Source organism: Lethenteron reissneri, chromosome 22 (assembly GCF_015708825.2).
Source record: "Lethenteron reissneri isolate LAM-NWPU_2019-01 chromosome 22, ASM1570882v1, whole genome shotgun sequence".
Taxonomy (NCBI): domain Eukaryota; kingdom Metazoa; phylum Chordata; class Hyperoartia; order Petromyzontiformes; family Petromyzontidae; genus Lethenteron; species Lethenteron reissneri.
This window is the reverse complement of record NC_083800.1, coordinates 3225172-3252995: the sequence shown is the minus strand read 5'-3', so window position 1 is coordinate 3252995 and position 27824 is coordinate 3225172.

Sequence of the window (27824 nt, the reverse complement as noted above, 5' to 3'; positions counted from 1 at the left end):
CGACACCAATTGCCGTAACCCTAAACACCAAACCTTGGGGCTGTGGAAATTGCCCCTAAAAAAACCCTTGCAATAGATGCTACAATAGTGGGTTTGACACATTAGTGAATTGAGATCAATTACCGGTGCCACAAATGCATCCTAGCTCTTTTATTATTTTATTATTTTCCCCGCGCCCGCAACGTAATACTGCATTCGAGTTATGCAGCGCTATCATTGTCGCAGCATTCAAGTTGGACATTGCCATTCGGAGCTCTCGCGGCGAGCAGCACATCGCCCGGTATCAATGAATGATCCTGGAAGGTGACATTAGAGAATTGCTCCTAAAATGGCTTCGATATCTTGATCCGCCACAGTCACACCTTGTATAGGCCTTGCAAAGGGAATAAACCTTCCATTGCGTCAGTACGGTAACTTATCTTAATTAAATGAAAACCCATGTTGCCTTGTGCACTTTTTAGCGACCGGACTGAGGCAATCAACTCACTACGCTTGAGGGCCCACTTTACTCAACGGCGATCGAAATCTGGAGTAGAACCCAGGCCCTTGAGCAAGGCGCTCCGACCCGACAACCTTCCTAAGCCACGCGAACGTCGCTGCCGCCACTCGCTTTGACAACCTTCACCCGCCCTGCGTCACAGCACCGCTTGCGGACATTGCGATAGCCCCCCCCACACTCGCGTACCACCACAATTGCCCCCCCCCCCGCCACCAGCTGTGTTTATACTCGCCGCCGCTGACGTGCGCGGCGTCTTCCCCTCCACCCCCCTCCCCCAATTCGGCAGAGACCACTCTCCGTCCCCGCCAGCCAGCCAGCCGGGAGGGCGAGCGTCAGCTCTGTCCTCCACAAGTCTCCGTTGCGTCAAGGCGGTCACGGGTCGCTCCCCTGGGCCCCCCCCCCCCCCCCCCCCACTGATGAGTTTACGCAAGGCGACTATAGAGACGGAAGGGGGTTGCTAATCTTGCAGGGGTTATTATCGCTATCGTCGTCGTTATCATCATCATCGTCATCGTCGTCTTACAACTATTGATTTCTTTCAAGATGCATGTTTGTTTGTTTGACTGTCATTCTCAGGACATAATTGCAAGCCAAGTCTGGTTGGGGCTGACAGCCCACCGGAAAAATGTTTCCGCATCCGGCACAGCACGTCCCATTGTGGTTCTCGCTACAGCTGCGGCTACGACTCACGTGTCTACCCACTCCGGTCTACCCAGCGACCCAGAAAACATTCACTGGGAAATTAAACTTTGGTTATTTCACTCGCAGCTCGAGAACCAAAAAACTAGTACGACGGTTAAACGTTTCACCAAAAATATGGAAAACGAAATTGCCCTTTTCAGAATGCGAATTAAGGGCTCGACGATCACCACCTCACTGCCATCTGCGATTCACAAAGCAATGGGGTATTCTGAACGAGTACAAACGGGAGCGCGAGTGTATGCCAGACAAAATGAAAAGTGCATCGATTGCACGCTATCCACCATCCATCCGTTGCGGTCAACGGGAAATAACCGCAGACCTGGCCGTGGAGGCAAAGACGGCATCAAAGGCCTCGACAAAGTTAGTTGATAATAAATAAATAAAATTAAAGCCACGTGGACACGCACAACCAGACACATGCACAAACATGTCTTCCTCGTCCCAGCTCGGTAAATGTGTCCTTTCGCACATCCAATTTTGGGCAGTAGAACAGAACACTCAAGAAACAAATATACATTTTTATTTATTTATCAAAACTACAAAACAGTTCCTTTTGTCAAGAGAGGCAACGAGACCAGAGTAACAGCACACACCGTATATTTCACCGTTTAAATTAACCGCCGAAACACGTTCAAATCGAATAACGATCCTTCTAATTACTGCGTTCACGCGGTGAGCTCCGAAACATTGGGAAATGCAATTTTAAACACGATAATAATAACAAAAAATTCACAGCGCAATTAGAAAATTCTCGGCAGAAAAGTGGAGAAAGAAAAACAATTCGTGCGCTTTTTTCCTGCAAGAACTGCACAACGGAGTCGTGATCCAAGATCACACCACGTGACCCTGCCACCACCACCATAGCTCACGGAAACCAACTGTAGGCTAATCTGTGAAGAAGAGTCCTTCAATTTAAAGCTTTCGTGACTGCAGGGATTCATCTTCCTGGTTCTTTCGGTAAAGTCACGTAGAAGGAAAATAATAAAATAAAATAAAAAATAACAAATATGCTTAACTCCTCTTGATATGCAAATTCCTTTGTTAAGGCGCTCTTCTCCCACCAACCCAGCTTAAATATACGCTCCAAGCTTGGTGGTGTTTCATTCTTCACCTGAGGACGGCTGCTTGCGTTGTGGCCGAAACGTCGTGATAATTATTTTAGAATGTTTACTTTTTATTATTTTATTATTTTCCTTCTACGTGACTTTACCGAAAGAACCAAGAAGAAGAGTCATTCAATTCCATTTCTGTTCCCGCTTTAAATTCTATTCTATTTCGCATTCATGTTGCAGGGCGCTTTAAGACGAATTCCGACGGCGTTCAGTGAGGAAGGTGACGGAATGGATGGAGGAACAGGGGATGGGACTGGAGCTGATGTTGCAGGGGTAGGTGAGACAGAATAAGGTGGAGTGTGACGGTGAGTGAGGGTGTCTGATGAGCGGTGCAGCGTGGATGAGAGGCAGTCGGGTATGGGGCGCATGCGTGAAGTGGTGCAATGGGCATGGATGACGATCGGTGCAGAGTGGTAGAAGCAAAGGTCTGGTGGCCGGAGATTTGAGCCGATGGAGACGCATCGAGTAAGCTCAGAGAACGACGCCGGCGCCGAGATCAGGCTCGAGTTTTGACATGGCCACGGACACGCGCTCGAGAGAGAAGCACCACCCTCCCTTGACAATTATAAAACCTGCCCCCCCCCCCACTGCCCCCCGTGACTGACAAGGCAGACAGAGCCGCCTCCCCTGTGCTGTTTGCGAGCACAGAGCAAGAGGGGTCTGTGTTGGCCAGCACCACGTCCGGTCGCACCTACCTCCCCCCGTGATGATGCTCACGCACTTCACAAGGTATTCATTCATTGACGGCTGAACCGGAGGATGCCCAGCGCCGATTCAAATAATCGCCACTGATGTTCGCTGTGGCCAGTCAAACAAGTCGGGTTTCCGGGTGCGTTAACCACAGCGCCACCGCTCCCCTGTATCACCTATGAAGGCTGGCACGGCACACGAGGGCGTGGGTGGCCAGCACCACGCCCGGCCGTCTTTGTCTCCCGAGCGACGATGTTTACTGCACGCCTCTCCGGGTACTACTTTTGAGGCTGAATCGATCGGTGTTGGCCGTGAGCGGGAATCGAACCTGGGTCGCCAGGTTGCTGCTGGAACACACTCCAATGCAATCAACAAACGATACACATTTTAAAATCAATAGTACGCTGTAAGCAACGCCTCGAAGCACACTACTCTATTGTCCACGTAAATGCATATTGCACTTAAACCACTGCACGGGTATGTGAAAATGGGGAAAATTGGAGGACGAAATTACTTATTTTCTTTTTAGCTGCCACGCTAAAGTCGGCTCCTAAGACATCGCATTTCCCCGGAGGACTCTCGCACACCCACAGGGCCGAGGTGACCGCCGCCCAGCTTTGCCGCAACTCACACGAGGCGCAGCCCCGCAATTGCTTGCTCGTGTCACTGCTGGCGGAAGGCGCCTCCGGGACAGCGACAAGGGCCAGCGAATGCATCTCGCGCCACCCACCTACCCACTCGTGTGCCGTGCCCGGCCTTCATAGGTGCTCGCTAGCAGCACCTGCCCCAACAGTCTGTTGAGGCTATACGGGGGATCTTTGTCTTCATCGTTTTGTGTTCACGTGTTCACCTGCGTGTTCATCTGCATGTGGGGAGCGGTAACCGCAACCCAGCGACACGACTTCTATTCCCGCTTTCGGCCAACACCAGTGACGAATTAGCTGAACCGGTCCTGGGCTTCCCCTAGGTCGACTCAGCCTCAAATGAGTACCTGGTGCGGTGTGTAAACATCGCCACTGGGGAGACAAAGGCGGCCCGGCGTGGTGCTGGCCACCCACCCTCTCGTGTGCCCTGCCAGCCTTCATAGATGCTCGCTAACACCACTTGCCCCAACAATCTGTTAAGGCTGCACGGGGGATGTTTCTCTTTGTGTACATGCGTGTGTTCATCTGCATGTACGAGTGTGCGTGTGGGCGTGCATGTGTTGTGTGAACTCGGCTGTTTAACGGGAAACGTCTACCCAAGAATGTGCTTCATAAGTCTGACAGAAGGAATCGACTCAGGACAGGGGCATCGGAAACCAAAATAACAAGAAGAGCCATTTATTTTTTTCGAATTCGGTAAAACAATAACAACAACAACAAATATAGTAGTAGGTTTTTACCCTTTTAAACTTGTACAAAACTGACACCTTTATTCAAGGCATCATGTTTGCAATAACCACAACACAAGTAGTCAAAAAATCAAACAAAAAGAAGCAACTCTGATAATGATAATAACATGCATTGTCCTCAATATTTCAAGAATACGCAATGCCACGTGGGTACGAGACCGGCGGTTGTCCATAATAAATAAAGAACCGTCACGAATCCGCCGGTCCTTCAAGAGGCCACTCGCGCCACTGGACCCGCGGGTTACCGCCCGCTACCCTCGGAGCATTAAAACTCATCGGCACGTACACCCAATCGATCTTTAATTGAGCCGACGTACTGTACCTTTCTCCGTCTACCACCACACAACACGGCAGCCGCGTTGACTTTCTATTGTCTGAAAGCCTACCGTGAAAACAAGAAAAAAAAATACCGGACTATAAAACTGAACAATTAAAACAAAACATCTTCAGTGTCTGGCAGTTTGGCAACGAGGTCCGAGATCTAAACTCTAAAACTCTGACTTCTCTTCATATTCACTTGAACAATGGATTGTCAGACAGACTCATTTAAGTATTGCAGTGAATGTAGTCTAAAACATGTGTGTGTATATATACGTCATTTATGTTAACTGGTAGATAAACCCCCGTAAGAGACAGCTGACATGGCAATGCACAGTCCATGTAAAGCCCCCTCTTGTCATTCCACTGCTGCATGAGGTTCTCCCAACGCAGGCAGTGAGGGTTATTCGACCATATTTCACCACACTGGGGAGTGCGAGTCGGTGAAGGGGGGGGGGGGCGAGAAGTGCAAAAATCAACAACGGAATCCCGCTGCGTTGCCCTGTAATGCCCACGACGGCTCACTGCACCCGTTTTTTGTGCATGGCAGTCGATCCATCCAGGCACCATCCGGGCTCAAACCTGCTGATAGGATCGAGCGCGTTCAGGGCTACTTTGGTCGTGTGCCAATAAATAATGTACGAGATCAAAAATAGGTTCCACCAAAATGTTGCTTGTAAAATGATATTCTGTGTTGTACGGACAGGGTACGGAGTAAGCGTATAAATAGCGGCTTGCGTGTGTGCGCGCGCGCGTTCCTGTGATGTTCGCCACGAGAGAAACTCGGCTCTGCGTGGCCAATAAAAGGCTTGCGTCGTGCCGCGCACGGCAATAACAATTTCCAGGTCATAAATTTTAATAACCCAGGTTTTATTGGACCATATTTTAAAATTTAAAATCTCTTTTTACGGTGTGAAAATGGGGTTAAAAATAGAACATCATCACAAGGGCCATCCAAATTTTGGGTTAAAATTATTTTTTTTGTATAAATCTAATCTACGAATAATGTTTCTTTTGTGCGCGGCAATGTTTTTTCTCTTGGGTGTGAGAGGAGAAATTGGGTAAAACATTTAAAAACAGGAAATGACAAAATCGAATTGATCAGTCAAATGACTCTGAGCCAAATAGCACATTCATCCCACTGTTTTGTCTGGATAAAAAAAAGTCCCCATGGTATTTCACATCGCAAGATTAATCTAAACTCTAAATGTGCTTGGCAGGGTCCAAACCCCACACAAGACCGCGTGACAAGAGGCTACTTACAAACGGGGCATAAGCAACTCAACAGATGTAGCCTGTTACAAATCTACCAACCAACCCCTGCACGTATTTGGCAAGTATAAATACATTTTAAAAGGTGGTGGGAATTTACGAACTTGCCCATATTTTTAAAGAGTGGCACCAGGAAGATTGAATCGAACCTGCGACCTCTGGGTTGCGAGCCCAGTGTGCCGACCGTAGCACCACGACAGCCTCACCGGAAGTACGTTAAGTGAACGTTAATTAAAAACAAAAAAAACAAACATGTCTGTTTACTATGTTCCATGTATCATTATTTTCTGGGATGAAGCACCGTACACACTAATGCAATGACCCACCTTCCGCAAAACTCCCGTCTCGCAAAGTATCCGCGCTAACGCCAGCACTTATTTTTTTGTCAGAAGCAAAAAGCCCTCTTCGCGTTCAAATATGCAGAGCCCCGCATCAAACGGTTTACATGCCGACGCGAACGAGCGCGCACACGGACACACAAAGCTACACACGCGTGCACTCACACACAGACACACAAGCGCTAACAAGCTGCCTTCCTCGCGCAACAAACATGCGGTGATTATAGGGAAGGAACATTTTCCCTCCATCTTCATGCGCAAGGCTCTCCCAATCTTGCACGTGCCGTGGGGTGCCCGAAGGTGTGAATGCATCCTAAGCGGAGGGCTGGACGAAGGAGGAATAGAAATATGTCATTGCGTCCTAACATCCAATCTTTTTTTCGGAAGTCTTTGAACATGTCTCCCTCTTGGTCATCACCTTTGCAATTTTTACTCAACCAATGCCGTGTCGGTCGTCAGCAACGTTTCACCGTACTTCATCGTACTGGTTGGTGTGGTTTAGAGAAGGGGGTGATGAGCGGGGGGTTGGCAGGACTATTCCAGATATCATCCACCACTCAAGCTCTCCGTGGCCAGGAATCAAACTCGGGTGGCCGTGTCACATTCCAGGGCGTAGATCACTCACTGTACCACCGCTCCTCCCATGTAGATCGAGATACATGCAATTTCTCTAACATATATAATCACAAATTCAATCGGTTCCTCATGCCAAGGAACACACGCGTAATGTCTGTGTATATGTATCAGCTCGCGTATACATGGCCACTTCGTGAATGAACCACACAATTTGGATTAGCAAGACTTTCATGTAAATAAATACAGCGTTACGTATTATTGGTGAGATGCCATATATATAAGTAGCGTTCGATGACCTTTCGTCGATAAATGCGAATGTTCCTAACATTGGTCATTGTAACATTCAAACCATAGGCCTAGTCACTAGTGGGTCACTGGGAGATCACTGCGAAATTTATCAAATATCTGGTGGCTTGCTAAGGCATCTCGTGGTGCATCGATTCGTCAATTAAAAGCGATTATTGCACTCAAGGTGCATAGTCTAAATAGAATCGTGTGTGTGTACAATTCGGTGATATAATAATACAGTAGTTTCATTTTATAGAGCGTCATTCATGCAATTGCATCCCACAACGCTGCAACATCAATTAGCCAGTCCCGTACACAGACGTTACAAAAACAAAAACCCCACTACTTAGCAAATACATGTTTTTTATTAATGCCAGTTATAAACAAGTGATGTACCCGTTGGGCATTTAGACGTATAGGGGAAAAACGAAACCTTGGCAATGAGACGCAAGTGATGAGAAACCAGACGAGAAACGAGGGAGTGAAACATAACTGCTTTTCCAACTGCATCGCCATCCACGAATCGTGGCACTTCATCGAATCGCTGGTCAACCCTGCGGCTGGACGGAAACCTCTCTTGTGATCCTGCAGGACAAGAGTCCATCCAGTAATCACACCCGAGATAATTTCCACCGCCACTTCTTGAAATGCACGATAAACAAATGATATACCCATCCTCCTCGACACGTTTTATTCCTTGCGTCATTATTCTTCTTGGTTCTTTCGGTAAAGTCACGTAGAAGGGAAATAATAAAATAATAAAAATAAAACATAATTAAATATATTACTTTCCTATATTATTATATTATTTTATTATGTTTTATTTTTATTATTTTATTACTTCCCTTCTACATGACTTTACCAAAAGGACCAAGAATATGAATCCCTGCAGTCACGAAAGCTTTAAATCGAAATTGCGTCATTATTATTCGTGACCATCTGCCATCATTCCGTCCAGCGGCGATGGATGTCCTACCCAAGCCGTTTCATGTCTACAGCTAATTGATTATGTTTGCATTTGTGCAGCTAATCTTTGTTTCAGCTTAGCTGAGAGCAAGCAACGCTAAGTTCATGTTGTGTCATCCAGTGATGCACAGATTTCCGAAATCCGTTTCACTCCCTTTTGCGTGAATGAAACAAATATCATTTGTGCAGCCGGCGCTGATATGAGGGAGGCCCTTTCATTGAGCCCACGAAATTAGGACAAGGCCATGCACTTATCAGACTCTCTACGATGCCAATTATCGTAATGTAAGCATGTCGGAAATGTTGCATGCGATACATTTAATGAGTTGTTTACATCGATTTGCATGAGCAATTGTTCCCATGACCCCGCTTCCACCGGGTAAAATTGAGTTCAATCCTCAAAGAGCCTCTTCTCTTGGCCTTTCCTAATTAGTATCAATACAATTTATTTTAAACCTATATTTACCACGGTGAAAATGTAGTAGATCGTTCCACTGAGAATATCGCTTAACATATCAGCGTGTCCCAACAAATGCGCAAATTAGCAAAGTCATACATTATAATAAATTATGTTACCTTGACATAATTGATTATAATTGCACAGCTCTTTGTCAAAACAGTGCTGGATGAAGGCCTGCACACTCACTTGGTCATGCCGGTGTTCAGCCATACTTCACCCCGCTGGTCAGTGTGGGTTGGTAAAGAAGGGTAACCATGACCGCTTCAAATATCACTCGACACTGAATCGAACCCGGGCTGCGGCGTTCATAATTCAGTGCGCTAACCCCTGCGCCACCGCTCCCCCCAAGTTGATATACAGAAATTATAACGAGGAAAAAAGATGACCATATGAATTGTACGCAAAGAAAAGCCCCGTGAAATGTGATTGTTCAATTATTTCATTAACAACTTTATTAACTGGTAACATAATACACCGACAATGTATTAAATAACCGTATACGTTTATATAAGCAGCAGTTCACGACAATTTGATTTGGTAAAGTTATTTAAACCTTTCAACAAAAATTGTTATGAGGACATCACGTAATACTAGCCGGGTGGCACGACAATGAGTCAACTCAGCCCATCATCCCTCCCTGGTCAGTAAAGTAAGTACCACCTTGTGAAAAAGTCAACGGTGCTTACGGAGAACCACTCCCCCCGCCATAGGAATGTGGAATGTTAATTGCTGGCTCAGGGCTGTAAACGGGATGTAAATATTAATAGTATTATGTTTACAATACGCAACAATCAACGCGTCTCGTCGCCAGCGTCTGTCGATTATTCGTATTATTAAGTCCAAATTATTTTCCAGCGGGGTGGGGGGGGGGTAAAAAAAACTTGAGGATTATTTTCGTTCTTTCTTCCTCCAACAATCGGAGCGTCGCCTTTTGGGTGCTACGGGCTCCTCGGCAAGAGGCTCGAGAGCGAGGGGGCCTGTGCCGCGCCACGGGCGTTCACGACCCAACTGAGGGCGCGTCGCGCGCACGAAGTACCCCGGTGTCAAAGGTCAACGCGTTCGGGTCGTCGCCCGCGCGTGACCTTTTTTGAAACGCGATGGACCCTCGTCGTCGCCCGGCCTCCAGGTCACGCGGACACCCAAAAGATTGTGCCCGGCCGTCCGTCAACCGAGATGGAAGAAGTGTGAAAGAATCGAGCGTCCGCAATGGTATTGCACACGCGGCGATTTGCGCAACACAGAGGCGCAGTTTAAAAAAAATAAAAACATTGCATTCAATGCCCCATTTATGGAAGAGTACCTTCGGCGTATGAGAGACCATGTTCGCCGATGTAGAAGATCTGATAATTGTTTTTTTACCCTTCTATCTGGCAACAAAACTGACACATTTTTACAAGGAGTCATGTTTGTATAGACCACAATACCTGCAGTCATAATGCAAACAAAATACATAACTCTGTATGCACTGTCCTTGAAGTTGATTGGTCCACACCCGAGACAGCTTTCCTTAGAGCCTAGTCTCACATGGGTTGGACCAGATGACTCCTTGTTAAAATGTGTCAGTTTTGTTGCCAGATAGAAGGGTAAAAAAACAATTATCATATTTTTTACTGACAAATGAGGTACCAATGGTGTAGAAGATCGTCGACCATGCCGAGGACCAGGACCCGTCACTGCCAGGCCACGTCCGCACGTCCGATTCGCGTGGGTGGCTACGTACGACGCGAAAACATTTTTCAACATACGTACATACACAAGGCACTTCAGGGCCCCCACCTCTTCCACGTCTTCCACCTCTATAGCCTTGGCTTTCAACACCGATCTTGGCTCCACACCTCAGAGTACAGTTTTGAGTGCGTTACAAATTGCATTATTATCATCATGATCAGCCATGGTCATTCCACCGCTGGATGACGGCATCCCCAAGCTGCTGCCATAGCTCACGATCCTGCAATGTATCAATCCACCCGGCACCCTCACCCGAACTGATTTCATCGTTCCATCTCCGCGGAGATCATCCTCTCATTCCTCGGCTGTGACTCCGTCATTATTTTTGAACAGCAGCCATTATCGCTTCTGGCACGTGTCTTGCCCAGGCCCATTCTTATTTAACAGTGTGAAATATGCCTCTAAGCCAGGGGTCGGGAACCTTTTTGACTGGGAGAGCCATAAAAGCCAAATATTTCTAAATATATTTCATTGACAGCCATATAGTATTTTTAACGTATAATAAATTAAATATGTCTTACTTTTAATGCGACTTCTGGTGCCGCGTGGTTTTGCTGATGGCCTTGTAGTCTGGTTCATACGTGGTGAGGTTGAGCTTCATGCAGGCGTTGAGGCCCCGTGACCCGTGGAATTTATCTTCAAAACTAATTTCTGTTTACTTTAAAATGACACAGTATTATTAAGCAATATCACAAGTATTTTAAAATCAGTTCCAAACTGATTTTATTTTTATTTTTTTATATTTTTTTTTTCAACTCAAAATTGTCTGGGAGCCATATGCCGTCACCGAAAGAGCCATATATGGCTCGCGAGCCATAGGTTCCCGACCGCTGCTCTAAGCTGTCGATGTCTCCCCAAGTCGCTACAAGAGTGCGTCCTCTACGTGTTTCTTTGTGGGGGGGATATCACCATCCACACCCCCAATGGTGAAGAACCATGATGGCAAGAATTGTTCGAGACAATTTTTCTGTAAGTTCACGTCAATGGGATAGCTGAGTTGTCACCTCCTAATCTTGTTCTGGAGTCTTGTATGTTTGTACGCGTGTACGTGCGTGTGGGGAGCGGTGGTGTAGCGGTTAGCGCGCTGCGCTATGAACCCGGCGACACGGCTTCGATTTCCGCTCACGGTCACCACCAGTGACGATTATCTGAACCAGTCATGGGCCTCCCCTAGGTCGACTCAGCCTCAAATGAGTACCTGGTGTGGTGTGTAAACATCGCCACTGGGGAGACAAAGGCGGTCGGGCGTGGTGTTGGCCACCCACCCCATCGTGTACCGTTCCGGCCTTCATAGGTGCTCGCTAACAGCACTTGCCCCTACAGTCTGTTAAGGCTACACGGGGGATCTTTGTCTTTGTGTGTTCGTGGCTAATCGGAGGTGCCTTGAGAGAGAAACCCCGCGCGTGTGCCCAGCAGTCACGTGATGGCAGCAACAATAGGGGGCAACCATCGCCCCCACAAACACCGGCTGCTACACTCAAATATAAAACATATCGTTTTAAACTCTAGATTTGAAGCTTTCGTGACTGCAAGGATTCATACTCTAAAAATAAATAATAATAAATAATATTTATTTTAATTTTTACCTACGTGACTTTACCGAAAAAAACCTAAGAGTATATATCGTTTCAAAATTAAGCAAATTATTTGGCGACGCTGCATTGGCAGTGGTGCACAAGCACGTTAAATAAATAAATAAATAACCTCTACATTCGTCAATAACAAAACTAAGCAAACATTTTAAATCTATGACAGGCGTGCGCTATGAAGAAGGTCCATTGCCCAAAACGTCACCTGTTATGTCTATTTAATTTTTCTTTCAAGGCAGTGTTATTGACGAACGCGTTGGCATTTGTTTGCATCATTTTTTAAGTGCAACTGAAAATGCACAGAGCTTCTTTATTCAGATTAACGGCGCTTGAATTCTCAACGCTCCAGAGCGTTGCGAGCCGATCCAAGAGTAACAGGGAGGAGGAGATTACGCAAAACTCGGCTCACGTTAAACTCCCCCCCCCCACGCCACTCTGAAGCCGCCTGGTCGCGAACGGCCCAAGCGCTTCGCGCACCGTGCCAAGCGTGAGCGACGCGGAGAACATTCGACGAAACATTCGTCGAATTCGTCAAATGTTTCGTCGCGAGCCACTGGCTTTGCGGAGACCTGCCAATGTGCCCTAGAGGGACCGTTGGCATTGTGGGGTGGGGGGGGGAGGGGGGTGTGGGGGGGGCGTGGGGGGCAATGGTAAGAATTTCAGAATGCCAGATAAGCATTGTCGCGTAAACCGCGCATTATCAGACGTGGTGGGGGGGGGGGGGGCGCTGGGACGCTTTAAAACCGTGGCACTGATTGCGCTCCTAAATGGGGGGGGGGGGGGCGTGTTACGATGGATTACCTAAGCCACGCGTTACATCACTCGGCCTCGCCGTCCTAAGATAGTTACCGTACTCCCAGAATTTGCTTCTCGTCTCAGAGTCGTTGCCACGGTGTTAGGGGTCTAACGCACGGGGGGTAGTTGCCGGCTCGATTCGATCTCCCGGCACGGCAGGTGAAACAACGGTGAGACTTTATTAGCCCCCCCATCTACACCCCGCCCACCCCCCCCCCCCCGTCTTTATTCACCGACGACAAAACACAATGGGCACACCACAGTCACTCGATCGACAGATCACGTGTGGCGAGGTAAAGTGTGGGTACCTTCCCACCTTTGCCAAGGCGTCTGAGCCAGGGTGGAAGAGTAGGCGAAAGTACCCCCCTTCCCCCCCCCCCCTCCAGAAGGACTCTCTGGTTTGAGACTCTCCCAGGAGTAGGGGGAACGAGCGAGTAATCGCAGCGCCGCAAACTTGCCGGTAACCATCAGGGAAGAAGCGTTTGATGGCTTTTACCCAACGCTCTTCCCAGTGGTTGACGGTGGTGGTGATGGTGGTGATGATGGTGGTGGTGGTGGTGATGATGATGGTGGTGATGATGATGGTGGTGATGGTGATGATGGTGATGGTGGTGATGATGGTGATGGTGGTGATGATGATGGTGGTGATGATGATGATGGTGGTGGTGATGATGGTGATGATGGTGGTGGTGATGGTGGTGGTGGTGATGATGGTGGTGATGATGGTGGTGATGATGGTGGTGACGATGATGATGGTGGTGATGATGCTGATGGTGGTGATGGTGGTGATGATGATGGTGGTGATGATGGTGGTGATGATGATGATGGTGGTAATGATGATGATGGTGGTGATGGTGATGGTGGTGGTGATGGTGGTGATGATGATGATGGTGGTGATGGTGGTGATGATGATGATGGTGGTGATGATGATGGTGGTGATGGTGATGATGGTGGTGATGGTGATGATGGTGATGGTGGTGATGATGGTGATGGTGGTGATGATGGTGGTGATGATGATGATGATGGTGGTGATGATGATGGTGGTGATGGTGATGATGATGATGGTGGTGATGATGATGATGGTGGTGATGGTGATGGTGGTGATGATGGTGGTGATGATGGTGGAAGATAAATCTCGAGGCGACTGCGCAAATGAAAGCGCCGCGCCCTTGCTCGACAAAGCCGCGGGGAGCGGAGTCGCTCTCTGCGTGCGGAGCGCGCGGACGCCCGCCGAGACGTTGATTTGCACGGAAATTGTCCCAAACAGGACGTTTGCCAGCACATTCGAAACAATGGCTGCAAAGGGCACCGTTAACGTACCACCACGGTCAGGGGGTGGGGGGGGGGGTTGGAGGAGCCGGGATTGGGGGGGGGCTACAGCCTCAAATTCAATATAGCAGCAGTAGCGGCAGCAGTAGCAGCAGTAGCGGCAGACGGCAAGGTTAGCCGTCAAGCCGCCGCGAATGTGGGCGCAAAAGATTGTTCCGAGAAATGTCACCGATCGGCCTCCTTCTTACACCCGAGCCGTAACTTCAGTCTAGACAATGATATTTGATAATGTGCGATAAAATTGCTTCATCGTGTTCCCTCTGTATCAACATTTAGCATTTTAACCGTGGCGACGGCGCGTCATTCATCACCCTTTAAGAGTTTCGTTGTTTTTTTCCCTCCCTTCGAGTATTTGTTTTAATTTCCTGTCACATATTACGTGACCTTAACAAAACATAATCGTGACAAAAGGTATGCACTTTTACGAAATGTTTCTCTTATATCAATGTTTAATATTTATGATGCAATATACAATCTCTACGATTCATTTTTTTAAGAGACAGCTGGAAGAAATGTGACTTTTTTTTTTCAAAGTGAACTTTCTCTTTTAGGGAAAATCTAATTACTTGAGAGTTGTTTTTTCTCCCCACGAGAGAACGAAAACACTGGAGGGACGATATCAAGAACGGCAAAAACAGACTGCGTGTGCCAACCGCGATCGAGGTAAGGGTACGTGGAGAACTCTTTAGAAACAAAACCACCGGACAGAACTATTTGTAAGTGATCAAATTGAACCTGCAGCCACGTGCAAATAAGTCTGCGTGTCGAAGCGGGAGAGGGGGGGGGGTAACTCTAGAACTAAACTATTTTGTTTATCAGTTAGAGAGACTTTTCAGACGCCACCCGGCTACACATGCTAGCTCATCGCAGTGGCTTTAATATCAACACACACGTGGGAATTTATATTAGCAGCCAAATAAGCTAAGAGCGTGTTTCTGAATGTGCAGGGCAAAAGCGGAGGACCCGGATAATAAAATCCACACGACCACGAAGAGAACATGAAAACTCCAAATATGAAGGCATCGTCAGGGTCTGGATTGAACCCACGATGTCCTGCATAGCAGGCGAGGGAGATAACATCTCGCCATCGCAGCAACATAGGAAGGCAGAGGCTGCACTGAAACACATTCCTGCGGAGGGAGCTGGTAGGAACGTTGAGTTGCTCGGTTAATGGCCAGGGTCAACGGCGGCGTGGTGTATTCCGCAAATATGGCCGACTGTGAGGGCGGGCACAAGCCGGCGTGAGTAGGTTAAACGTTGAGTTTTATAAGGGCACCACGGGGTGACCAGCCCCTCCCCACCCAGCCCCACCCCTCCCACCCCCCACCCAGCCCCTCCCCACCCTCCCCACCCAGCCCCTCCCCACCCTCCCCTCCCAACCCAGCCCCACCCCTCCCATTTTTGGATGCACGACGGATGGACGGACACAATAGTCCCCTGTGGGCTGGTGTAACCAGGAGGATCCTACCAGTATAATCTTCCATGTTTAGAGGCACGGTCAAGAAGACTCCTTTCTAGGGAAGAAGAATGACCTCTAGGCATGCAGCAATGTATCGATTCATCAATGGAAAAACATCTATTCTTCCACTCACGATGCTTGCATCGAATTGTTCGCGTAAACGCCGATTGTTGATGATTTATGCAAATCATCTGCTGTCCAACATAGGACAGGGGAGAAAAAAATACAAGAAACGATACAAACGAGGTGGTAAAAATTAGACAAATGAGTCTTGATTAGTTTGGGTAAGATCGTGTAGGTGTAATGTCAGAATTCGTTTTACTGTACCCCTCCATCACCCGACAGCGCGAATCAAAGCATGCTAACGTGTGGAAAAAGAAAAGGTAAAATGAAAGCAAAGCACTTGATTAAAATCATCCTCTTTGGACCTTGGTAAATTATGGCAGCGGAGGTTCTTAATGCCACAGCGGGGAAATTCAATTACGACGGCAAATGTTTTGTAAATGAAATCGAGTCAACATTTTTAGAGAACACTAACTTAGTTTACTGGCACACCAAAGAGCACGTCCCTTGAGCACATTTCTTGAAAGAGAAAAAAAAATGAAAGACAAAGCCACTGAATATGCCAAAGTTGGGCCAACATTGGCACGCGGAAGGAAACGGTGGGCCAAACGTTCCACATTCAATGGGAAGGCATTTAAAATAAATACGCGGGCTACTTCTCCTTCCCCGAGACATTCAAATTTTCATTAAAACATTTCGATGTCTGCAACTTGTTGAATGATGCGTGTTTAACTTTGCAGTTAACCCTGACATTTCGTGCTGGAATAAAAAAAAGTAAACAGCGAATGCTCATTTATTCACTTATCACACGATGAATAATGCAGGCGTTTGTGTGCTCGTGCGCGCGCGTTCGTGAGGGGGGGGGAGTCCGCACTGCTTGAAGTCCTTCATGAATATTTAAACCACGACTGCCTGTTCGTTCCTCAGTGGACATCAAGCTGATTTATGAGACTGAATTTGCGAAAGGTTTGTGGTAAATTGTCCTCCCTATTTCTTTCCGCTTACCGAACACGACCTCATGAAACCTTTATACAGCCGCGTTTGAACGAATAAAGGAACACAATCATATTTCTTACGCGTGCGGACCCATGGGCTCTTATCTAACACTGTGGCCCCCATAGATAATTAATGACTTTCTCTCTGGAGAATGGGAAGCGTTAAGGCAAGTGGTTGCCACAACAGATACATGAGTGGCATAAAGAAACTCTAGCACATAAATATGAAGCGTTATTCACCGTGTCGGAGTGAATCCGTCTATTTTTTTTTACAAAAAAATTGGGCACGCGAAGAGATAAAATCATCAAAGCACGAACGCCTCCACTCGAGGTGGACGTTCAGGACCACATTCAACGTCCTTCACAACAGCAGACCAATTGGTGTGACGGTGCTCTCTTCTCTCATTCAGCAGCTAAACAAGTCTCGGATAAGCTCTCTCACACGACCGAGTCAGATCAACTCACCGCGGCTGGAGGTGAAAACACAAAGCAACGCGAAACTTTCATCAAGTCCGTTCAGCAATAAGTCTCGAAAGCTTCTAACGGCACGGTGATAAAACTCCGTCGCGAGGATAAGAAGGTTAACTCCGGTACTTCCAATAACCAGCTTATGGCATCTATTCATATTTTATTTCACAATTCCATCCCCGAAATAACAAATATCACCTTTCCTTACATAAGACGGGCGTTCGCAGCGGCGACCGGCTTGATTGACGCAGCAGATCCCAGTGCCGTGCTCCATCGCAGGCTGGAAGGCAAAGAACAACTCTCGTGACATTTCATGCTCATTACAGACATTTGTAAGTGTGAAAAGTCGTGGTATTTTACCGGCAATAATATTCAAAACGATAGAACGGCGTGCGCACATTGTGACGTTGCCGTTCGTAACCGAAGACAATGAGCGGCGCGCGCCGATGCGGAGGACGGTGGGTGATGGAGAATGCGACGTCTTCGCGAAATTCTCGAGCACGCCGACTCAACATGAGAGCGACGGGCAAAGTACGTGGCAACACTCGTCTTGGTCGTTCACGAAACAACAACAACAACAATGTTCGTGTTTGCACCGGACAATCCAACATTCACGTATTGTCGTGTTTTGCTGTTGTTGGAGACTTGAAAACAGATGGCAATTGGGCAATTGTAATATAAAAATACAATTGTAAAATACTAATGCTTTGTCATTTCATGGAAAAAAATACATTAGGTGTAGCTGTATAATGATAATGATGATAACAATGATGCCAGTGTCACCAAAAAATGTAAAACATTTAGATTCTCGAGAGTAAAATAAATAACGGAGCGCCGCGGGAGAAATTTGGCGTCTTTACGAGCAGAGTTTGGCCACAGCTTTGGGTTTTTCCCTCCACATTTAGAATCATCGCGCGTTTAGAGCATTTGGCTGCTATAAATGTCCACACGATCGCGTCTAAAAAAGAGCTATACAGCTCAGTGGGCCATAGTTTTATAGTTTAGTTTACAATCTCGATGTCGGCATCGGGGGGCTCTGAACGGAAGCTGCTGCACTGAAGCTGGGGCAGTGAAGGCCGCAGCCAAAGGGCTTCCAATAATGAAGAGGAGGATCATCACCCGAAATTCTCTATGTATGTTGAACTTCTTTTGCACCTTACGTAGCTAGCCGTGCTAACAATCGGAGGTGATGCCAACGAAACACGTGGTGCTTAAACCGAGGCCGCTGCACCACCTCTTACAATCGCTCGTTCAATTACAATCGGAGGTGATGCCAACGAAACACGTGGTGCTTAAACCGAGGCCGCTGCACCACCTCTTACAATCGCTCGTTCAATTACCGACCTGATAGTTTCTGCTCACAGGAGGATTTATGACGTAACCACAAGAGGCACTTCTCCGTCTGTTTTCGTGTTTCCAGAGGCCGGTGTCGTAGGATCTTTTGAGTTAAGGAGGGTCGAGCCTAATTAGTACTTGGATGGGAGACTGCTTGGGAATAACAGGTCTTGTAAGCTTCGGCTGTTGCGTGCCCGGGAGATGGCAAAAGAGAAATTGATTCTCGAAACCATTAATGTGAAGCTTTGAGTGTGACATCTTCACACGCCCGGGTTTCCTCAGGGTACTCCAGTTTCTCCCTGCACGCCAAAACATTTCTTTTTTTAATCGGAATTGGCCAAGCATCCCGAAGCACGCCCCTCCTGAATTGATTTATCTTCTCATTTTATATTTATAGAGCTCCTTTGACCAATTTAGAGTGGACGGAGAGTATTATCATTATTACCTATGACTACCCACAGAGCCACCGAAATCTCCCCCCCCCCCATCACCCCCGGATATTTCGTGAGACCTCCTTCACAGGCTGTGGAATTCAGCCCGAGGCAATCACGAGAAGCCCGAAGCTTGTAACGCCAAACTTCGCGCGACACACCACACACACACGCGCGCGCGCGCAGATAACAAACAAGCTCTGCAAAGGTCAAGGACAGGCCGGGGCGAGAAGGCAAATTAATGATGGTGAAGCAGCAGAAGATAAAACACCATAAAGAGTAAATAATGAATGAAAAATAGGGCGGTGAAAAAAAAATATCACACGATCAAATATATATAATGAATGCAAGCCCTGCACAGTGCTTACAAAGAGGCCTATGACAAGTAAAAAAAGCAAGAGGTTGTAAGAGGCATGAAAGGGCATGTTCTGCAGCGTGGGGGTGGATTGTGAAGGGGAGAGAGAGAAGAAATAAAAAAAAATTAAAGTCCAATCCGCAACAATTCCCAAATGCACCTCACCGCCTGAGAAAGAGATATTGAACTAAACGCTCCGCCCCTGGGGGCGTGAGTCGGCAGCCGGGAAAATATACACAGAGTGGAGTCTGACTTCTGTGCCCTTCTCACCGAACCCAAAAAAGGTCGCTCTGATAGAAACACCAAAAAAAAACCGCCCTAAAAACAAAAAGCATCGCCCGAGGACGCAAGCACGCACGGCACAATGCCAACACCGACCGCCTTTCTTAGCCCCGGAAAGTCGTCGCTACTCGGCAAGTTCGCCGTGTCACCGCCCTGCCCAGGGGGCATTGCAAACGTCGAACGAGCAGTTTCGCCGAGTGTTCGCCCCCGACCTTCCATTCCGTCACCGGATTTGTTGAGAAGATTTCAGGTCGAACTTGGTGGTAATATTCAGTGCGCCGCAAAACGTTCCGGGCTCGAATCGGCACGTGCTGGCCGTACCAAACGCTCCGGCTATATCTGCAATGCGCCCATGTGGAGGGAATTATGGTGAGGCCGAGCGGGGAATTGTTACGCAATTGTTTTCCGAAACTTTCTCTCTTCGTTTCATGTTCACTGATTTTTTTATTATTATTAATCTCAGCATTTTCCAAATGACGATGTATGTAGTAGATACGTATCTCCCACCTCAGATGAGCACGGCTGGTTGGCTTCGTACGGTGAGAAAGAATTTCAGCGTGCATACAAACATGCGACGAGAGAAGAGGCAAATAGCGTAGAAGCACGTAGACGAACGTGCTGTACGAGTAGCTGGCCCCATGCAGCAGTGGGACTTTTGCTTAAAATAATGCGTCTATGTATGTGTATGGGTTCCTATGTAAGTCTATGCAAGTGTATATGGGTCTCTATGCAAGTCTATGTATCTCTTTCTATGCCTTCAGGTCCCGATGTGAGGGCAGTGGACGTGACTATTTGACATCTGTGAAACATTGCTTGATAGCTCGTAGGATGCCTCCAGTATCAAAATTATGATTCCATAATTCCAGAAAAGGTAGAGAATACGAGTGCGTGAAGAAAGAGAATCCGCGAACCCAATCTCCATGCAGTCGTGTGACTTTTGGCTTAGAAGAGATGCATCTAGGTACGGACAATGACTAACCTAGGATGTGATTGGGTAAAGGGACCTGGCCTAGATGGCTTGCTACGATGGCCTTAGAGGGGCTTGCTATGACCGTACCAACGTAGTATGATCGAGCCAAGCCGTGATTCCACGTACGCTTTTGTGCCAATGTGTGCACCTGGGCGCAATGGTTCATTAGGGCTGGCTGCTTCCAGATCTGAATTGCTCATATGCTCCTTCCACACGGTGTGGAATTGAGATTAATTTTCAGGCTTTGTTTGGCAAGGCACTAAAGGCAGCTTGAGAGTATCATCATTCCTTTAGATTGAGAGCAGATTTAGTAGTGGGGATGATTCATTGCGAGGTTGTGGCTCCAGTGACACAGCTATCATCAAAGTCATCCTCACACGAGCCATTTGTTATTTGAATTCTTTAAATATCTGTGTTTTGTGCGGTTTTTTTCGACAAAAAAGTATCAATTTTCATTTCCATTGGTTGTCATGACTGTGCCATCAGGAGAAATATGAGATGTTAATGTGTTCTTGATTAACTTAATCTATCACAAAAGCTGCAAAGTTGGGCTCAAGATAATAAGCAGGGCAAACTGTGGTGGACAGCAAGTACCCAAAACAAATGAAAATATCTATTCGAGGGACACAACTGGCAAGTACATCAGCGTCTGTGTGCCTTGGGGAGTCTTTCCAAGATGAACCAGCGCTGAAAATGGTAAAACAAAGAGAAGGGCGAGAGCAGGCGGGGGTGAATTAGTTTGTAAAACTGACCTTAATAATGAGAAGCTACGTACCAACGTCCCTAAAGTGGAACGATTTTGAATCGGTGTATATTACCCGCTATTACGTACAAATAAGAGATATGGACATTGTTGCAAGGCAATGGAACGAGAGGTTATGAGTGTGAAACGGCGCATGGAATTACACCAGAGACATCGGGAGAGGAACACAAGTATCGCAGAACGAATGCCGGTCGGAGGCGTTATTATTATTGATCGTTATGAAGAACAATCAGGTTTCCCCGCGACACATCACTCGGACGGATGATTGCCGATTGAGATGAATGAAGGCATGGCAGCCACAGGAGGGAAGGCGGTGGAGGACCAGTAAGCGTGGAGATGGAGCGATGAGATCGGCTTGTGTGCAGGGATAGTCGAGTGGGATATTTGGCAACGCAGGACCATGAGGGACGGCCACAGCTTGGGGAAGCAGCAGTAGACTGATCATGGTTGACAAATAAAAACAAAACAGGAATTGTATAGACACCGCCAACGGAAGAACGGTCATTTATTTCAATAAAATTACGTGCGTACAGATGTACAAATATACTGCTTCGTGCAATGTCAAACTGTTTAAAGAAAAAATAATTTAAAATACAGCCCAGTCATCAATTTCACTGCCAATTGACGAGCAGTAAAAACGATTTACCAGTAGAAATATGGCTTTATCGCTCGTTTTAGTATCTGGTGGCAAAAAAAAGGCCAACAAAACAACTCAAATGACTTGCGATTTTCACAGCCCACAAGCTCTCCCAAAATAGGGCTTGTAATCACAGCAATTAAACTCTAACCCTGTCGAAAGCCTCGACGGGATTTTAACATTTCCGTGACGGCCACGCGAACCGCGTTGTGGAAAGCGCAGGCTCCGATTTAAACCGCTGAAATCCTTCATTAGATCGCTGCCCCATTAGGTCGCTAGGCCATCCCTCTGCTTTGAGTGAGCGACTGCCCCCCTGCAATTACGGTCATTATAATTAGTCCATCCAAATTGGGCACACGTAAATGCGAGAAAGCAACCGCCTTAAAGTGACCTCCATATTTAATAGCGCTCTTTGGTTTTTATTGTTTTGTTTTGAAGACTTGTCCGTGTCGCGCGCGCGCGCTCGCGACATGCTGCCCCCCGTCGTATCGATGCGCAGGGCACAAGCCCCCGAAGATCCGCGGTCTGTCGTCTCGCGATGAGGACGAGGGCGGCACGGGAGCGTGAACCCGGCACGAGGCCCCCAGCTGTAGCATGGCAACTGCGGCCAGTTGACGAAGTTGTTTATTGTGAGTTGTCCTTATCTGGAACCTCTCGCACTGTATGCCGCAACTTTCGAAACATCTCATGTGCAACAAAAAAAAACGAATAAAAACATAAATTTAAATAGCAGACAGGAAGTCTGTGGTGATTACTGGTGCGGAGCTTCTCTGCCTTCCAGCACCGGGCGACCAATTATGCCCCGGAAATAACTTAACGGAAGATTAGATATAGCTTTGTGCGCGCGACTGCTGCTGCTGCTGTATAAATGGGAACAGTTTGAATGGGGAGGAACGCGTTTACATTGTAACCGATTTTACTCATGGAAGACCCTGGGTAATTTGAAATGTAATAAATAGGCTAAAGGCGCAGCCCGGCAATGACTTGTTCATGCCACTGCTGGCGGAAGGGGCCTCCACTGTAGAGGAAATTCATGAGAGGGCATCTATCTTTGGAGGGCGTGTTGACCGATCCTGCCACGCTGGCCAAACGTCAGCGAAGAGGTTTGGAGAAGCCACTCTTTATTTCGCCACGCAAGACCTGCTTGATTGACCAACCGTGTGAAATGTAATCTCTTGTTAAATATGGCTTGCATCAGTAGAATTTACAATTAACGGTGTTGGGTCACACTTCGAATTAGTCATCGTGAACAAATTTGTGGGTCTTTATTTATGTTCTGTTCAAAACGTTCCCATCGTTATTTTGCCCAAGCCTCACGAACAGACGCAATATGGTATCTGGATTATATTGGTCAAAGGATAATTATTGTTAATACACTTGTTTACCCAGGAAAGCCTCACTGACTCTGATGGAATCTTATTCCAGAAGGGTGTTTCCATACTTTCGCAGATGGGGGCCGACAATTGCTATGTATATTCCAATTGAGTAATTTTTGGGAGATTTTCCGAATTTTTGGACTGGCACGCAACCCGCCTACTCTTGCGAATGCCCTCATGGGATGTGTAACGGCCACTGTGACGCAGACGGCACGTGATTATTACCGTTAATACACACGCAGTATTAATCAGGGTGGCCACTGGGCACAAACTGTGAAACTCTGCAACAAGCGCTCCCGCCAGATCACCGCCTGCTACTATATATGGACTAAAATATATGTTTATTTTTACGTGAAGATACAGAATGGAGTTCTGCTTACATATTATTTCGCCTATAACGCTCACACAGCAGAGCATAATGAGTTTGTGTAAAATATTGCTTTTTTACGATGAACAGAGCCAAATTGTTTAGATGAAGTCCCTTTTTCCAATAACATCAGTAACGCAGCAGGATTTTCCTAAACAAATGCAAGTGGGTAATTTTGTTCTGGCAATCCAGTAGGCTGATGGACTCAAATGGGTTTTTTTTCATTTATATGTGGAGATAAAGAATGGAGTTCTGCGTACACATATTGGTATCCCAAGAGGCTATTTTGCCCGTGTCTCACTCACAAAGAAAGACTCGCAGCGCCACTCAATTTACATTGATGAAGATGTCTTAACATAAGAAGTCTATTGGCAACAATAGCAACCACCGAGGATCACATATCGATCATATTTACGTCGGCAGTGTTTACCCGATAAATGTATGCGATGAACAAAAACCAAAGTTAAACAAGTGTATTCGAAAACTTCGTGCTGTTGTGAACACCTCTGAGCGACACAAAACCTCTTCAATTCACTGCCCGATGGACCTCAATTCACCGTTATACCTATAACTTTTGTAGAAACGTATCTGCCTGTAAAAGGGCAAGCGCGGTTTGTCGAATTATACAATTTGCACAACTACCAAGTCGCGTGCTCGCTGTTGTCGTTCAACATCGCGAGAGAATGATATCTTAACCGGTCCCCTCTCACCAACGCAAACCGACCGGCGCTTTGAAAAGAACGGGGGTCAAAACCAGAACAGCCCCCAGGACCCACGCGGCGTCATATAGGCCTTCATCCAGCAGTGGATTTGACTAAGGGCCGTGTGATATCGATGAATACATAGCCGGTAATGCGCACACCAACTGCGATGTAATACAAAATAAAACCAAGCTCCTTGCCGTAACAGTTTATGTCACAGGATCTTTAGCGCGCACTAGAGATGGATGGCACCTGACAGAGTGGGTGGGATTGCATTTCATGGAGAGAGAGAGAGAGAGGCGAGTTTCACCTCCTCTCCAGTGTCAGAACCCGGCAACTGGATCAGCTGTTCCACGTTTGTGCGCATGTCACCGTAGCCCCCCCTGGCTTGGCTCTCAGAAAATGTTTTAAGAAAAAAAAACTGCTCAGCATGCAATTAGCTACTTGGCAAAACGTTCAAATAACTTGGGGACTTTGTAGACCAAGATTTTAGAAGAAATAGCAACTTACAAAGACAAAGATCCCCCGTATAGCCTTTACAAACTGTTGGGGCAAGTGTTGTTAGCGAGCACCTATGAAGGCCGGCACGGTACACGAGGGGGTGGGTGGCCAGCACCACGCCCGACCGCATTTGTTTCCCTAGTGGCGATGTTTACACACCGTGCCAGGTTACTCATTTGAGGCTGAGTCGACCTAGGGGAGGCCCAGGATCGGTTCATATGTTTGTCACCGATGTTGGCCATCAGCGGGAATCGAACTTGAGCGGTTGGGTTCGTACGTAGCACAGCGCGCTAACCGCTGCACTACCGCTCACACTGCAGTGCTTAAAACACACGCGCACACAAAATGGCACTGGCAAAATAAGCTATTTTAGTTCATGTGGCTCGAGTAATTAAAAGCCATAAGTCATGCCTACTTGATAGTTGTCCAGCATCCACTTTGAGCACATTACTGTGGACGCAAGTGAAATGAGCACCACTCGGCCTGTCTCCAGCCGAATGTCACGCCACCGTTCAGGGAATTGTGCGCAAAAGGTTACAAAGATCAGTTTTGTCTGGTCCCACGGCCCCACTCCCCACAAGCAGAGATGAGGCTGCAGCCTTGGCGTACATTTAATACAACATTCGGGCAATGCAGGACACTGCATGTTTGTCATTCGAGCACGGCACATCTTTAGGGTGAAAAAAAAAATTTCATTTGAATTATTTCGACGATTAATGCAAATCCATCATTTCTTCCCCCGTCCCCCGTCCCCCGTTTTCGACTGATGGGAGATCAAGAGGCGAGGCCTCGTCTCATCACGCATTAATTTGTCTGATTATTTATGAAACCCCTTGTATGGCCTTCTGAGCTCACCGCATTTGGCTGGGAAAGTGTTGGGGGTAGAGAAGGAAAGAGCCTTAACATCTCAATGGACCACTTTTTTTTTTAACTAAAAGCTATTTTTATTTTACCAGGTAAGGTCCACTGAGCTATGTAGCTCTTTTTCAGAAGTGACCTGGTCATAAATGAAAGCTCAACGAAGTGGCTTATGGAGAAATTTCTAGCAGCCAAATACTACTCTAAATGCATGTTTCTAAACGTGGAAGGGAAAATCGGAAGACCCGGAAAAAAATCCACACGACCACAGGGAGATAGACACGCAAACTCCAAATATTCAGCCGGCACGTCAGGGTTGGGATCGAACCCACGATCTCCTGCATACCAGGCGAGGGAGTTAACATCTCGCCACTTGCTTTCACATCGGGCACACACACACACGCACACTTCAGGGGCATAATGCACCACAAGCGCTCGTGCTCAAAATGGGCGGTTGTGTGTATCGCAAAATGTACAGTTAATATGTGAAAACATGCAGCCTTGATGCTGTGCAGACATGGAGCCGTGGCTTTTGGGGGGGTAGGGGGGAGTCTCAGTGGGAAAAAAATACCAAAAGGGAGCCCCCCCCCCCCCCCCACCGCTACGCCGAGATGCTCGGCCGACAAGTCAGCTGCGATGAGAGGGGGCTCCGTGTCTCCTCTTCAAGTTTGGAGGCTTGAGTGTAACTCCCTAAAGAGCAGGCTGCCATTTCCCATTCGCACACCCGTGATTAATTTAAACAAAAGCACTTGAGCATGCTCTTGTGTGATTCAAACTCCCATACATAGGCCGTGCGAGGCACGGTTGCGTTGAGTTATGCAAAATGTGCGAGTCGGGCAGAAACTGAATCGAACAACGGAGGATAAATCCACAAAATGTCCCTACGAGTGCCAACTTAGCGAATGCTCTGCGTAGCAATTTACGGCCAAACTCTTTTACAAGAGGCTGAACAAGGAAAGCACTTAACACCCTTAGCCATACACGGGACTATGTAACCCGTTCTTTCTGAGGACGAGGGCTTGACCCAAGAGCAAAAACGTAAACGTGGCGATCGCGAGCCTCACGCCCGAACAAACCGCGCGCACGTGGAAATGTTTACACCCCCAAGAATGTACATTTGTGCAGCATTCCGTTTTGCGAACTTTACACCGGCAACACCACGCAACGCTTCTCACAATCCATTACGGGCTGCGCTTTCAGTTGATTTAACAAGTCAACAAAAGCTCGCAACGCTTTTCTCAAGCGGAGTCAGTCAAACACGAGGCAACGGCACCCCCCCCGCCCCCCCTCAAATTTACAGCCGTACACCTGGGAATACACGCTGGCGACTTGTTGAAATGCAAAACACCCCACACGGCATGGCGCAGAAGTCGGGCACATGCAGCCGTGCACGAATTATCCACGTACGCAAGCGAATGCACGCGCACACAGATCGGTGGTGCGTTCCAAGACTGCGTCGGCTGACTGGCCAGCCTGTGCTGATACGGGGTTGTGTTGACAAATGCAGGTTTTCAAAACTCGTGTAATATTCAAAACCGTGGTTCAAAACCCCCGGACAATTTGTTCGGGTCAGTAGGTTTATCAGATAGTTGTATATGTGTGTGTGTGTTTGAGTCGTTTGTAACCGCGGGGAACGTAGAAGCACACTGGCACCGTTTTTTTTAGCGAACGGCTCGATCAACGATTGTTCACAGCAGCCAGCAGCATGGCATGGGAGAGCCTCCAGACAGCTTCGTGGTGTTAATTGAAAACCGTGCAAAATCATGAGATGCTCTAAGGCACCGCCAATGTTAATAGTAAGGTTACATAATGCCGTAACATGAATGCTTGTGGTGTTGCACCATTCTCATATAGCGCAAGGCCGTTAATTTAAAAGGGTGTAATTTTTGAGACAGGCGTAGTTTTCCAGTAGGGGTTTATGTGGTTTTCCCCATTTGGATACATGAGATAATTACGAATGTATTTTTTTTATTTAGCAAAACCTGGACCGCAGCGAAGGCACGCACAGGCCTACTCGTTTTCGGATAACGTCGCCGGGTATTTAACATCCACTCTGAAAACAGAGGGCACGTGTTTGATTTTTGTGTTTGTTTACGTTTAACACGCCCGTTGGTAGAGGCCGGTGCGTTGGGGGACATGCTTGAAATAAAAAATAACATTTTAATCTAAAGTGATCATCAGCCGGCAGGGGCTTTTCCTCATTGACCA